Source organism: Doryrhamphus excisus, linkage group LG17 (assembly GCF_037039965.1).
Source record: "Doryrhamphus excisus strain RoL-2023G ecotype Guam linkage group LG17, RoL_Dexc_Guam_v1.1, whole genome shotgun sequence".
NCBI lineage: Eukaryota > Metazoa > Chordata > Actinopteri > Syngnathiformes > Syngnathidae > Doryrhamphus > Doryrhamphus excisus.
In genome coordinates this window covers 660,271-676,619 of record NC_136373.1, presented here as the reverse complement: position 1 = coordinate 676,619, position 16,349 = coordinate 660,271, and the positions used below count along the sequence as shown (strand labels likewise).

Genomic DNA, 16,349 nt, shown 5'->3' with positions numbered 1-16,349 from the left:
ACATCTCTAACGTCTAACGTCTAACTCTGGAACATTTCTAATGTCTAACATCTAAGTCTGGAACATCTCTAACGTCTAACTCTGGAACATCTCTAACGTCTAACGTCTAACTCTGGAACATTTCTAATGTCTAACATCTAAGTCTGGAACATCTCTAACGTCTAACGTCTAAGTCTGGAACATCTCTAACGTCTAACGTCTAACTCTGGAACATTTCTAACGTCTAACTCTGGAACATCTCTAATGTCTAACATCTAACTCTGGAACATCTCTAACGTCTAACGTCTAACTCTGGAACATCTCTAACGTCTAACGTCTAACTCTGGAACATCTCTAACGTCTAACTCTGGAACATCTCTAACGTCTAACGTCTAACTCTGGAACATTTCTAATGTCTAACGTCTAACTCTGGAACATCTCTAACGTCTAACTCTGGAACATCTCTAACGTCTAACGTCTAACTCTGGAACATCTCTAACGTCTAACGTCTAACTCTGGAACATCTCTAACGTCTAACTCTGGAACATCTCTAACGTCTAACGTCTAACTCTGGAACATCTCTAACGTCTAACGTCTAACTCTGGAACATTTCTAATGTCTAACATCTAAGTCTGGAACATCTCTAACGTCTAACTCTGGAACATCTCTAACGTCTAACGTCTAACTCTGGAACATTTCTAATGTCTAACATCTAAGTCTGGAACATCTCTAACGTCTAACGTCTAAGTCTGGAACATCTCTAACGTCTAACGTCTAACTCTGGAACATTTCTAACGTCTAACTCTGGAACATCTCTAACGTCTAACGTCTAACTCTGGAACATTTCTAACGTCTAACTCTGGAACATCTCTAACGTCTAACTCTGGAACATCTCTAACGTCTAACGTCTAACTCTGGAACATCTCTAACGTCTAACGTCTAACTCTGGAACATCTCTAACGTCTAACTCTGGAACATCTCTAACGTCTAACGTCTAACTCTGGAACATCTCTAACGTCTAACGTCTAACTCTGGAACATTTCTAATGTCTAACATCTAAGTCTGGAACATCTCTAACGTCTAACTCTGGAACATCTCTAACGTCTAACGTCTAACTCTGGAACATTTCTAATGTCTAACATCTAAGTCTGGAACATCTCTAACGTCTAACGTCTAAGTCTGGAACATCTCTAACGTCTAACGTCTAACTCTGGAACATTTCTAACGTCTAACTCTGGAACATCTCTAATGTCTAACATCTAACTCTGGAACATCTCTAACGTCTAACGTCTAACTCTGGAACATCTCTAACGTCTAACGTCTAACTCTGGAACATCTCTAACGTCTAACTCTGGAACATCTCTAACGTCTAACGTCTAACTCTGGAACATTTCTAATGTCTAACGTCTAACTCTGGAACATCTCTAACGTCTAACTCTGGAACATCTCTAACGTCTAACGTCTAACTCTGGAACATCTCTAACGTCTAACGTCTAACTCTGGAACATCTCTAACGTCTAACTCTGGAACATCTCTAACGTCTAACGTCTAACTCTGGAACATCTCTAACGTCTAACGTCTAACTCTGGAACATTTCTAATGTCTAACATCTAAGTCTGGAACATCTCTAACGTCTAACTCTGGAACATCTCTAACGTCTAACGTCTAACTCTGGAACATTTCTAATGTCTAACATCTAAGTCTGGAACATCTCTAACGTCTAACGTCTAAGTCTGGAACATCTCTAACGTCTAACGTCTAACTCTGGAACATTTCTAACGTCTAACTCTGGAACATCTCTAACGTCTAACGTCTAACTCTGGAACATTTCTAACGTCTAACTCTGGAACATCTCTAACGTCTAACTCTGGAACATCTCTAACGTCTAACGTCTAACTCTGGAACATCTCTAACGTCTAACGTCTAACTCTGGAACATCTCTAACGTCTAACTCTGGAACATCTCTAACGTCTAACGTCTAACTCTGGAACATCTCTAACGTCTAACGTCTAACTCTGGAACATTTCTAATGTCTAACATCTAAGTCTGGAACATCTCTAACGTCTAACTCTGGAACATCTCTAACGTCTAACGTCTAACTCTGGAACATTTCTAATGTCTAACATCTAAGTCTGGAACATCTCTAACGTCTAACGTCTAAGTCTGGAACATCTCTAACGTCTAACGTCTAACTCTGGAACATTTCTAACGTCTAACTCTGGAACATCTCTAATGTCTAACATCTAACTCTGGAACATCTCTAACGTCTAACGTCTAACTCTGGAACATCTCTAACGTCTAACGTCTAACTCTGGAACATCTCTAACGTCTAACTCTGGAACATCTCTAACGTCTAACGTCTAACTCTGGAACATTTCTAATGTCTAACGTCTAACTCTGGAACATCTCTAACGTCTAACTCTGGAACATCTCTAACGTCTAACGTCTAACTCTGGAACATCTCTAACGTCTAACGTCTAACTCTGGAACATCTCTAACGTCTAACTCTGGAACATCTCTAACGTCTAACGTCTAACTCTGGAACATCTCTAACGTCTAACGTCTAACTCTGGAACATTTCTAATGTCTAACATCTAAGTCTGGAACATCTCTAACGTCTAACTCTGGAACATCTCTAACGTCTAACGTCTAACTCTGGAACATTTCTAATGTCTAACATCTAAGTCTGGAACATCTCTAACGTCTAACGTCTAAGTCTGGAACATCTCTAACGTCTAACGTCTAACTCTGGAACATTTCTAACGTCTAACTCTGGAACATCTCTAACGTCTAACGTCTAACTCTGGAACATTTCTAACGTCTAACTCTGGAACATCTCTAACGTCTAACTCTGGAACATCTCTAACGTCTAACGTCTAACTCTGGAACATCTCTAACGTCTAACGTCTAACTCTGGAACATCTCTAACGTCTAACTCTGGAACATCTCTAACGTCTAACGTCTAACTCTGGAACATCTCTAACGTCTAACGTCTAACTCTGGAACATTTCTAATGTCTAACATCTAAGTCTGGAACATCTCTAACGTCTAACTCTGGAACATCTCTAACGTCTAACGTCTAACTCTGGAACATTTCTAATGTCTAACATCTAAGTCTGGAACATCTCTAACGTCTAACGTCTAAGTCTGGAACATCTCTAACGTCTAACGTCTAACTCTGGAACATTTCTAACGTCTAACTCTGGAACATCTCTAATGTCTAACATCTAACTCTGGAACATCTCTAACGTCTAACGTCTAACTCTGGAACATCTCTAACGTCTAACGTCTAACTCTGGAACATCTCTAACGTCTAACTCTGGAACATCTCTAACGTCTAACGTCTAACTCTGGAACATTTCTAATGTCTAACGTCTAACTCTGGAACATCTCTAACGTCTAACTCTGGAACATCTCTAACGTCTAACGTCTAACTCTGGAACATCTCTAACGTCTAACGTCTAACTCTGGAACATCTCTAACGTCTAACTCTGGAACATCTCTAACGTCTAACGTCTAACTCTGGAACATCTCTAACGTCTAACGTCTAACTCTGGAACATTTCTAATGTCTAACATCTAAGTCTGGAACATCTCTAACGTCTAACTCTGGAACATCTCTAACGTCTAACGTCTAACTCTGGAACATTTCTAATGTCTAACATCTAAGTCTGGAACATCTCTAACGTCTAACGTCTAAGTCTGGAACATCTCTAACGTCTAACGTCTAACTCTGGAACATCTCTAACGTCTAACTCTGGAACATCTCTAATGTCTAACATCTAACTCTGGAACATCTCTAACGTCTAACGTCTAACTCTGGAACATCTCTAACGTCTAACGTCTAACTCTGGAACATCTCTAACGTCTAACTCTGGAACATCTCTAACGTCTAACGTCTAACTCTGGAACATCTCTAACGTCTAACGTCTAACTCTGGAACATTTCTAATGTCTAACATCTAAGTCTGGAACATCTCTAACGTCTAACTCTGGAACATCTCTAACGTCTAACGTCTAACTCTGGAACATTTCTAATGTCTAACATCTAAGTCTGGAACATCTCTAACGTCTAACGTCTAAGTCTGGAACATCTCTAACGTCTAACGTCTAACTCTGGAACATTTCTAACGTCTAACTCTGGAACATCTCTAATGTCTAACATCTAACTCTGGAACATCTCTAACGTCTAACGTCTAACTCTGGAACATCTCTAACGTCTAACGTCTAACTCTGGAACATTTCAAATGTCTAACGTCTAACTCTGGAACATCTCTAACGTCTAACTCTGGAACATCTCTAACGTCTAACGTCTAACTCTGGAACATTTCTAATGTCTAACATCTAAGTCTGGAACATCTCTAACGTCTAACGTCTAAGTCTGGAACATCTCTAACGTCTAACGTCTAACTCTGGAACATTTCTAACGTCTAACTCTGGAACATCTCTAATGTCTAACATCTAACTCTGGAACATCTCTAACGTCTAACGTCTAAGTCTGGAACATCTCTAACGTCTAACGTCTAACTCTGGAACATTTCAAATGTCTAACGTCTAACTCTGGAACATCTCTAACGTCTAACTCTGGAACATCTCTAACGTCTAACGTCTAACTCTGGAACATTTCTAATGTCTAACATCTAAGTCTGGAACATCTCTAACGTCTAACGTCTAAGTCTGGAACATCTCTAACGTCTAACGTCTAACTCTGGAACATTTCTAACGTCTAACTCTGGAACATCTCTAATGTCTAACATCTAACTCTGGAACATCTCTAACGTCTAACGTCTAAGTCTGGAACATCTCTAACGTCTAACGTCTAACTCTGGAACATTTCAAATGTCTAACGTCTAACTCTGGAACATCTCTAACGTCTAACTCTGGAACATCTCTAACGTCTAACGTCTAACTCTGGAACATTTCTAATGTCTAACATCTAAGTCTGGAACATCTCTAACGTCTAACGTCTAAGTCTGGAACATCTCTAACGTCTAACGTCTAACTCTGGAACATTTCTAACGTCTAACTCTGGAACATCTCTAATGTCTAACATCTAACTCTGGAACATCTCTAACGTCTAACGTCTAACTCTGGAACATTTCTAACGTCTAACTCTGGAACATCTCTAACGTCTAACGTCTAACTCTGGAACATTTCTAACGTCTAACTCTGGAACATCTCTAATGTCTAACATCTAACTCTGGAACATCTCTAACGTCTAACGTCTAACTCTGGAACATCTCTAACGTCTAACGTCTAACTCTGGAACATCTCTAATGTCTAACATCTAACTCTGGAACATCTCTAACGTCTAACGTCTAACTCTGGAACATCTCTAAGTCTAACGTCTAACTCTGGAACATCTCTAATGTCTAACGTCTAACTCTGGAACATCTCTAATGTCTAACGTCTAACTCTGGAACATCTCTAACGTCTAACTCTGGAACATCTCTAACGTCTAACGTCTAACTCTGGAACATCTCTAACGTCTAACGTCTAACTCTGGAACATTTCTAATGTCTAACATCTAAGTCTGGAACATCTCTAACGTCTAACTCTGGAACATCTCTAACGTCTAACGTCTAACTCTGGAACATTTCTAATGTCTAACATCTAAGTCTGGAACATCTCTAACGTCTAACGTCTAAGTCTGGAACATCTCTAACGTCTAACGTCTAACTCTGGAACATTTCTAACGTCTAACTCTGGAACATCTCTAATGTCTAACATCTAACTCTGGAACATCTCTAACGTCTAACGTCTAACTCTGGAACATCTCTAACGTCTAACGTCTAACTCTGGAACATCTCTAACGTCTAACTCTGGAACATCTCTAACGTCTAACGTCTAACTCTGGAACATTTCTAATGTCTAACGTCTAACTCTGGAACATCTCTAACGTCTAACTCTGGAACATCTCTAACGTCTAACGTCTAACTCTGGAACATCTCTAACGTCTAACGTCTAACTCTGGAACATCTCTAACGTCTAACTCTGGAACATCTCTAACGTCTAACGTCTAACTCTGGAACATCTCTAACGTCTAACGTCTAACTCTGGAACATTTCTAATGTCTAACATCTAAGTCTGGAACATCTCTAACGTCTAACTCTGGAACATCTCTAACGTCTAACGTCTAACTCTGGAACATTTCTAATGTCTAACATCTAAGTCTGGAACATCTCTAACGTCTAACGTCTAAGTCTGGAACATCTCTAACGTCTAACGTCTAACTCTGGAACATTTCTAACGTCTAACTCTGGAACATCTCTAACGTCTAACGTCTAACTCTGGAACATTTCTAACGTCTAACTCTGGAACATCTCTAACGTCTAACTCTGGAACATCTCTAACGTCTAACGTCTAACTCTGGAACATCTCTAACGTCTAACGTCTAACTCTGGAACATCTCTAACGTCTAACTCTGGAACATCTCTAACGTCTAACGTCTAACTCTGGAACATCTCTAACGTCTAACGTCTAACTCTGGAACATTTCTAATGTCTAACATCTAAGTCTGGAACATCTCTAACGTCTAACTCTGGAACATCTCTAACGTCTAACGTCTAACTCTGGAACATTTCTAATGTCTAACATCTAAGTCTGGAACATCTCTAACGTCTAACGTCTAAGTCTGGAACATCTCTAACGTCTAACGTCTAACTCTGGAACATTTCTAACGTCTAACTCTGGAACATCTCTAATGTCTAACATCTAACTCTGGAACATCTCTAACGTCTAACGTCTAACTCTGGAACATCTCTAACGTCTAACGTCTAACTCTGGAACATCTCTAACGTCTAACTCTGGAACATCTCTAACGTCTAACGTCTAACTCTGGAACATTTCTAATGTCTAACGTCTAACTCTGGAACATCTCTAACGTCTAACTCTGGAACATCTCTAACGTCTAACGTCTAACTCTGGAACATCTCTAACGTCTAACGTCTAACTCTGGAACATCTCTAACGTCTAACTCTGGAACATCTCTAACGTCTAACGTCTAACTCTGGAACATCTCTAACGTCTAACGTCTAACTCTGGAACATTTCTAATGTCTAACATCTAAGTCTGGAACATCTCTAACGTCTAACTCTGGAACATCTCTAACGTCTAACGTCTAACTCTGGAACATTTCTAATGTCTAACATCTAAGTCTGGAACATCTCTAACGTCTAACGTCTAAGTCTGGAACATCTCTAACGTCTAACGTCTAACTCTGGAACATTTCTAACGTCTAACTCTGGAACATCTCTAACGTCTAACGTCTAACTCTGGAACATTTCTAACGTCTAACTCTGGAACATCTCTAACGTCTAACTCTGGAACATCTCTAACGTCTAACGTCTAACTCTGGAACATCTCTAACGTCTAACGTCTAACTCTGGAACATCTCTAACGTCTAACTCTGGAACATCTCTAACGTCTAACGTCTAACTCTGGAACATCTCTAACGTCTAACGTCTAACTCTGGAACATTTCTAATGTCTAACATCTAAGTCTGGAACATCTCTAACGTCTAACTCTGGAACATCTCTAACGTCTAACGTCTAACTCTGGAACATTTCTAATGTCTAACATCTAAGTCTGGAACATCTCTAACGTCTAACGTCTAAGTCTGGAACATCTCTAACGTCTAACGTCTAACTCTGGAACATTTCTAACGTCTAACTCTGGAACATCTCTAATGTCTAACATCTAACTCTGGAACATCTCTAACGTCTAACGTCTAACTCTGGAACATCTCTAACGTCTAACGTCTAACTCTGGAACATCTCTAACGTCTAACTCTGGAACATCTCTAACGTCTAACGTCTAACTCTGGAACATTTCTAATGTCTAACGTCTAACTCTGGAACATCTCTAACGTCTAACTCTGGAACATCTCTAACGTCTAACGTCTAACTCTGGAACATCTCTAACGTCTAACGTCTAACTCTGGAACATCTCTAACGTCTAACTCTGGAACATCTCTAACGTCTAACGTCTAACTCTGGAACATCTCTAACGTCTAACGTCTAACTCTGGAACATTTCTAATGTCTAACATCTAAGTCTGGAACATCTCTAACGTCTAACTCTGGAACATCTCTAACGTCTAACGTCTAACTCTGGAACATTTCTAATGTCTAACATCTAAGTCTGGAACATCTCTAACGTCTAACGTCTAAGTCTGGAACATCTCTAACGTCTAACGTCTAACTCTGGAACATCTCTAACGTCTAACTCTGGAACATCTCTAATGTCTAACATCTAACTCTGGAACATCTCTAACGTCTAACGTCTAACTCTGGAACATCTCTAACGTCTAACGTCTAACTCTGGAACATCTCTAACGTCTAACTCTGGAACATCTCTAACGTCTAACGTCTAACTCTGGAACATCTCTAACGTCTAACGTCTAACTCTGGAACATTTCTAATGTCTAACATCTAAGTCTGGAACATCTCTAACGTCTAACTCTGGAACATCTCTAACGTCTAACGTCTAACTCTGGAACATTTCTAATGTCTAACATCTAAGTCTGGAACATCTCTAACGTCTAACGTCTAAGTCTGGAACATCTCTAACGTCTAACGTCTAACTCTGGAACATTTCTAACGTCTAACTCTGGAACATCTCTAATGTCTAACATCTAACTCTGGAACATCTCTAACGTCTAACGTCTAACTCTGGAACATCTCTAACGTCTAACGTCTAACTCTGGAACATTTCAAATGTCTAACGTCTAACTCTGGAACATCTCTAACGTCTAACTCTGGAACATCTCTAACGTCTAACGTCTAACTCTGGAACATTTCTAATGTCTAACATCTAAGTCTGGAACATCTCTAACGTCTAACGTCTAAGTCTGGAACATCTCTAACGTCTAACGTCTAACTCTGGAACATTTCTAACGTCTAACTCTGGAACATCTCTAATGTCTAACATCTAACTCTGGAACATCTCTAACGTCTAACGTCTAAGTCTGGAACATCTCTAACGTCTAACGTCTAACTCTGGAACATTTCAAATGTCTAACGTCTAACTCTGGAACATCTCTAACGTCTAACTCTGGAACATCTCTAACGTCTAACGTCTAACTCTGGAACATTTCTAATGTCTAACATCTAAGTCTGGAACATCTCTAACGTCTAACGTCTAAGTCTGGAACATCTCTAACGTCTAACGTCTAACTCTGGAACATTTCTAACGTCTAACTCTGGAACATCTCTAATGTCTAACATCTAACTCTGGAACATCTCTAACGTCTAACGTCTAAGTCTGGAACATCTCTAACGTCTAACGTCTAACTCTGGAACATTTCAAATGTCTAACGTCTAACTCTGGAACATCTCTAACGTCTAACTCTGGAACATCTCTAACGTCTAACGTCTAACTCTGGAACATTTCTAATGTCTAACATCTAAGTCTGGAACATCTCTAACGTCTAACGTCTAAGTCTGGAACATCTCTAACGTCTAACGTCTAACTCTGGAACATTTCTAACGTCTAACTCTGGAACATCTCTAATGTCTAACATCTAACTCTGGAACATCTCTAACGTCTAACGTCTAACTCTGGAACATTTCTAACGTCTAACTCTGGAACATCTCTAACGTCTAACGTCTAACTCTGGAACATTTCTAACGTCTAACTCTGGAACATCTCTAATGTCTAACATCTAACTCTGGAACATCTCTAACGTCTAACGTCTAACTCTGGAACATCTCTAACGTCTAACGTCTAACTCTGGAACATCTCTAATGTCTAACATCTAACTCTGGAACATCTCTAACGTCTAACGTCTAACTCTGGAACATCTCTAAGTCTAACGTCTAACTCTGGAACATCTCTAATGTCTAACGTCTAACTCTGGAACATCTCTAATGTCTAACGTCTAACTCTGGAACATCTCTAACGTCTAACGTCTAACTCTGGAACATCTCTAAAGTCTAACGTCTAACTCTGGAACATCTCTAACGTCTAACGTCTAACTCTGGAACATCTCTAAAGTCTAACGTCTAACTCTGGAACATCTCTAATGTCTAACGTCTAACTCTGGAACATCTCTAAAGTCTAACGTCTAACTCTGGAACATCTCTAATGTCGCATATAAAAGGCCTGCTTATAAATAACTGCAGGGATTTGTCATGAATCAAGGAAAAGGAAGTATTCTTTCATTCCTATGAGGCCGACTTCCTGTTTGTTCTTGTCGGCGGTGCGTCCAAGCGGAGCTGAGGGAAGCCCCGGCCAACGGACGATATCACCAGGAATGACAGGAATGCAGGTACGTGAATGCCTCAATAACTCAGGCCGGCTACGCTCATTGACAGGCTGCACAGTACAAAAAAAAAAAAAAAACTTCAAGGATTGTTTGCCTGCATACTAAATGATGTAGTAGTACCAAAAGAGAGTACACATTTTGCAAGAATGTAACCTTTGTTTCACAACTTTATGAGTAATAACATGAATGAATCAACTGCAAACTACTATGTGGCACCTGATTAAAAAAAAAAAAAAAAAGTGTACACCAAAGCGTGTGTACCAGCACAAAAGGCACCGGGGGATGAGGCCCCCTTTCTAAAACAACACAGACTGACAGAGTCCCCATTGTACTGAGGAGGAAACCACTTCTCCAAACCGCTGCCTTGCACGGTGCAGCTGCATTCGCCGCTTGAAATCATACGCACACACACACACACACACACACACACACACCATCAGGTAGCGCCAACAAAGACCAAATCGTTGATGTCAGTTTGCGACTGAGCATGCGGCGCCGTTTGCTTCCTCCGTGATGTGAGTGAACACAGACAACCCCACACGTTGTACGATAATTGCAGACGTGGTATATCTGCTCTGATCTGCACTTTAACCTTATACTCATTGATTTTAAATACTCATTTAAAAACATTATCTACATACAACAACAACTACAATACAATACAATACAATACAATACAATGCAAACAAACAACCCGGATTAGGCACAGCAAGTGAAGACCGGGGATGGAGCTGGTCTTCGGTTTGAGCACAGACCTAACACACACAAACTAAAAAACACGTCTAAAAACCTCAGGTATGGCTTTAGAGGAAGATACTGATGTTTGGGTTGGTCACCTGTCCAGACACAGTCTCAACTTCTTGTTTTTAATGCTCAAGATTAGACACATGCCATCCAGAAAATCATATGGAAATGTTACAAAAAAGTGGGCTAATAAATTGACAATAAAAACACAAATACTGCGGATTTCAGAAAACAACAGATGGAATGATACAGCACTCTACAAGAGGCAACGACGTCTGTAAAATTTAATAATTAAAAAAAAATCCAAAAATTGTTAACTATAATGATGAAAATGGTAATATTAATGATGATTATAATGATGGTAATAATGATAAAGATTATAACAATAATGATAATAACAATGATAATATTACAATGATAATAATAACAGAGGAAAACAAGACAGTGGCATGAACATGATTATAACTTGCGAAAAGGGGTAGGCATTTATAAGCTTTTGCTTCAGCCTACTCCTTTTGGGCTTGTGATCAGATAGATTAATACAAATGTAAATAATGGAAAGTTATATTTTCATTGATGTAAGAAATGCACTGTAATGTTTCATATATTTACCCAAATAAAATGAAAAAAAAAAAAAAAAAACCTGACCTCTACTTTCCACATAAGAGCAAGGACAGAATTACCGAAGCACTAAAACTGCTCCTAAAATGCGGCCCACTTGGGAAATTGCAACCCGAGGGCGTGCGGTGCCAAGTGGACGGCTGAAAAACCAGTGACCTGCACCTAGCCAACTCACATGATCCTCTTCTTCCTCTGAAGACGCGACCAAGAACACTTGGGCACATAGATGAATGTAATGGTCATGGTAATGGTAATGGTAATGGTAATGGTTTAATTTCATTTGAACATGCATCAGATTCCATTTGAGTGCATCCCATAATCAGTTCCACATGTCCAAAAGGAGGAGGAAGAAGCAAAGCTTATTAAATCCTACCCCTCCATCTGGTACTTTTACAATCACTAACTGTTACATTTGTTCACTTCCTGCTTTCCATAATACAATTTAAGTTTTTTTTGTTTTTTTTTTTAAATAATGTACCTTGTACCGAAGTACAAGGTGATATGAGCATCCCATATCCCATATGAGCAATGCCATAATGGGTACCATAGTAAGTGTCAATATAGTGATATATATAGCACATCATGACTGGTTCAAGACTCTTCATCCTTGTATTTAGCAAATTTATTTTATTTATTAATATATTTTATTAATTTTTGTTAATTTTTTTTTAGTTTTTAACATTTTTTTTTAATTTTTACTTTTGTCCCGTACCAAAGTACTGGGTGATATGAGCATCCAATGCCATAATGGGTACCATAGTAAGTGTCAATATAGTGATATATATAGCACATCATTACTGGTTCAAGACTCTTCATTCTTGTATTTAGCAAATTTATTTTATTTATTAATTTATTTTATTAATTTTTAATAATTTTTTGGGTGTTTTTAAACATTTTTTTAAATTTTTTTATTTTTTGTCCCGTACCAAAGTACTCGGTGATATGATCATCCAATGCCATAATGGGTACCATAGTAAGTGTCAATATAGTGATATATATAGCACATCATGACTGGTTCAAGACTCTTCATCCTTGTATTTAGCAAACATCAACTGCTTGTATTGTTTCTTGAATTGGCTCATCGTTGTGCATTGTTTGATTCCCTTACTCAATCCATTCCATAGTTTGATTCCACATACTGAAATGCTATGGCTAGCATAACGTAGTCCTAGCATAGAAGTGTTTCAAATGTACTTCTTCCCTGAGATCATATTTCTCCTCTCTTGTAGAGAAGTATTGGACGACATTTTTAGCTAATTGGTTGTTTTTAGATGTCAACAAATCATTTACATTAAATGCTCTGTAAACACCGCTAACATCTTGTCTCCATTAGCTCCACTTTTTCAGACCCTTCAGTTTTCTTTAGACTTGAATAATCATGAATAATCAGCTAGTCTGTCTCTCCAGTTTTGTTTTTGTTTTTTTTACATGATGCAACTTTATGTCAACAAGTAAACCACAACGGAGCTGGATTAATGTGACTAATCAGTTAGAACGCTAAAACGGTTCCCATGCAGGCCCCTCGACAAACAACTGAATACGTGTGCGGCGTTAAAAAAAAACAAGTGGGTAATGTCATTACCACCGAGAACAGTGGCAGGCAGCCATGCACTTCAAAGGGAATTTTCCCTCTCGGAGTTCTCCTGCGGCTTCAGTGTGACTAGACCGCAGGAACCCGCCAGTGGACCAGTGAAAGAAGATCCCGAGCCAGACGTGCACCTTTGAAAGTGCCACCCACTCCTCTCGCTGCAGTCTGGTGTGGAGAATGTTATGTTTGAAGCACGGCGGATTGTGGGAATGGCGAAATAGGGCTATATAAATAACACCGAATGTTGGAATGAAGCAGACTGAGGAGGAGTGAGTGAGTTACCGAGGGATGGCCATAAGAATTGATTCAATGTTTGATTGCCTTGTGGGGAATTTAGCTGTGGATTCATCGGATCTTGAAGCAATTAAGCAGAAATAAGTGCACATTTGGATCTTAATGAGGTTTTAAGAGTGTCAAGTGGTGAAGATAGCTCCACCAAAGGCATCCGCTGTCTGGAAGTGATGACCATTTTTATAAAGTTCCCTTGCCATTCATTCCTAAATGTTCTCTATGGGATTTAAACCATGTTAAAACATGTGGGACGGTCCAAAAGAGTGATGTTATTCCCCCTGAAGAAGTCCTCGGTCAAGCCAGTTGTGGACTGCAGCGTTGAAGAACCCAGCTGTGACCACACATACCAGGGCCCTCAGTCATGGGGGATGCCTGCTGCAACATCTGCATGCAACCAGTCGCGGTTTGACGACCTGAAGGTCCAGTGGTCCAGTTCACTGAATGAAAAAACACCCAGACCAAGATGGACCCCCCTCCACTGTGCTGCGTAGAACAAAATCTCAGGTGGGATCTCTTTGCCATGCCGTAACGTTGGAAGCCATTTCTCATTCTCATCAGAAAATAAAACTTTTTCCCACCTTTCAATGTCGCGTGTTTGATGCTCCGTGGTAACATCTAAAATGGGTTTTATGGCATTGAAGGAGATAAAGGCTCATTTGTATTGAGTTGTGGACTCCGATAGAGCAGCTACACACAATAACATAGCACATAAAGCTTTCGAATTCTTCCAGAATCTGCACCTATTCAGCTGTATTTCGTGGTTGCCGCAAAAACGGTCTGCAGGCACGCCCGCTCCGCTGTGGTAGGTCACACTTGCAGCTAGCTACCAACGGTATAGGAGTTGATACTAGACAGCCATTTTAAAATGTCGGCTTTTAACATACAGCCGTATGTGTTGGATTCCGAATCCGATCCGAAATTGTCTGGAATTTAGTTTTCATAACAATGTCAATCATTTCTTCATAAAGAGTTCACTGATCGTAACAATGAATTTTGTGAATTGGTATCACAAGACTGTATCATCCCAATCGGACCAGGAGCCATGTTAGGGATCTAAAGCATCCGGCATGAACAAAGTTCCTTCTGTAAATGAAAGCAACCACATCGTTAGCTTTGCACCGTAATTCAATTTCCTCTGCAAAGGGAAGGACTGAAAATGGCGAGCAACTGTTTCCAGCCGCAAAAGACAAAACTGAAAAATGAAAATCAAAAAAAAAAAGGAAACGTGTTCTTGCATTTCATTTCCCAAACTCCTCCCACGTGGTCTACCGTGGAAGGAAGGGTCCTGCTAGAGTCATTAGGCCAGCAATATCGCTACAGAGGGCCAAGGCTGCTGCACACATGACATCATTGTGGGCTGCTGTCACCCCGCTGGGACGTCTGGGTGCTTTTGTCCGGGAGGATGGGCAGTTGCAGCGCACACATGCAGTCGCAACTATTTACACGCGGTATTACGGCGGAATACCATCCTGCGGCAGGCGGCGTTCCAACACAGACGGGAAGGATACTCTATTATAAAAAATGCCCTTTTATAAAAAGTTGTTATGAAAGCTGCAGAAATACAGCAATTTGATTAATTTAGAAGTATATTTTGGTCCAAAGTATGACAAAAACGACCAGAAGAAAGAAAAACCACACCTTTATCTCACAGGCCAAGGAGAGGACCATAGTCTGATAAGACTGAAACACCCAAGTTTGTTATTATTACGCGCTAACGATGGATCTGCGCGATCGATCGACAGCAGTGCACCCGAGATGGATCCATCGTTAGCGCAAAAAAAATTTGATCGATTTCTGCGCTCACAATGGATATAACTGCCTTGCACTGGAGACCGATGCTTTGATGCTGCACTGACGGCGGACGAAGCTTAAATTTGACAACAAAAGGAACGTTGAAATAAAAGTATCTCATAAATACACGAGTTTGTGTTGGTTTGTGAAATAGATACAGTAAACCTCGGATATATCGGATTCAATTGTTCCCAATGGTTTTGTCCGATATAAGCGAAATCCATTAAATGCGTATACTGGAAAATGTCCGTTTTACGCATATATCGGATTTATATCCGGTATATGCGTAAATCGGATTCTATCCGTTATAAAAAGGCACTTCCTACCTGGACGCGCAGGCAACGCTGCAAACGCTGCAAATGACGTCGTATAGCGGCCTGTCACGATTCGGCGAATCGGAGCGCCACGATGCGGCCATCCGATATATGCGAGGGAAATTTAATGGAAATGTATTGGAACGGGACTGGAGATTTTGTCCGAAATAGGCGAAATCCGTTATAAAAAATCCGATATATGCAATGAATTTTTATTGGAAATGCATTACAGAAAAATCGGTTCTTTTTTATCTGTTCGTTGTGAGCGAATTTCCGATATATCCGAGTCCGATATATCTGAGGTTTACTGTACATGAGTTTGTGTTGGTTTGTGAAAAAGATAGATATTTGTTAACTTGTAGTTGTTTGTTTTATTGTGTCTCTAAAAATATATATTGCCTTTGAAAGCTAATAATAATAGAATACTTTCTTTAGGGTTAGGGTTAGGGTTAGGGTTCGGGTTCGGGTTAAGGTTAGGGTTAGGGTTCGGGTTAAGGTTAGGGTTAGGGTTCGGGTTCGGGTTAGGGTTAGGGTTCAGGGAATGTTACGCACCAGCAGAATAGAAACACAACATAAATGTTGAGTCTACTAGCCTCTTGCCTGGACATCTTCTCTGCATGGCTGCACATAATAACAGTGATGACTCGGGGTTGCTAGCACAACACCGAGAGTGCGGTGATAGAAGAAAGTATTTCAGTCTTTATTTGGCGGATGTGCCGTAAGGAGATGGAGAATATTACAGTCAACTCTAAAAGTT

The 16,349-nt window shown here is 39.9% G+C and overlaps 1 protein-coding gene across 3 annotated transcripts in view; it reads right to left on the bottom strand.

Moving 5' to 3' along the window:
* fmnl3 (formin-like 3) overlaps positions 1 to 16,349 on the bottom strand; it is a 40,827-nt gene that overhangs the window by 23,445 nt on the left and 1,033 nt on the right. The gene's annotated exons all lie outside the window — the stretch shown is intronic.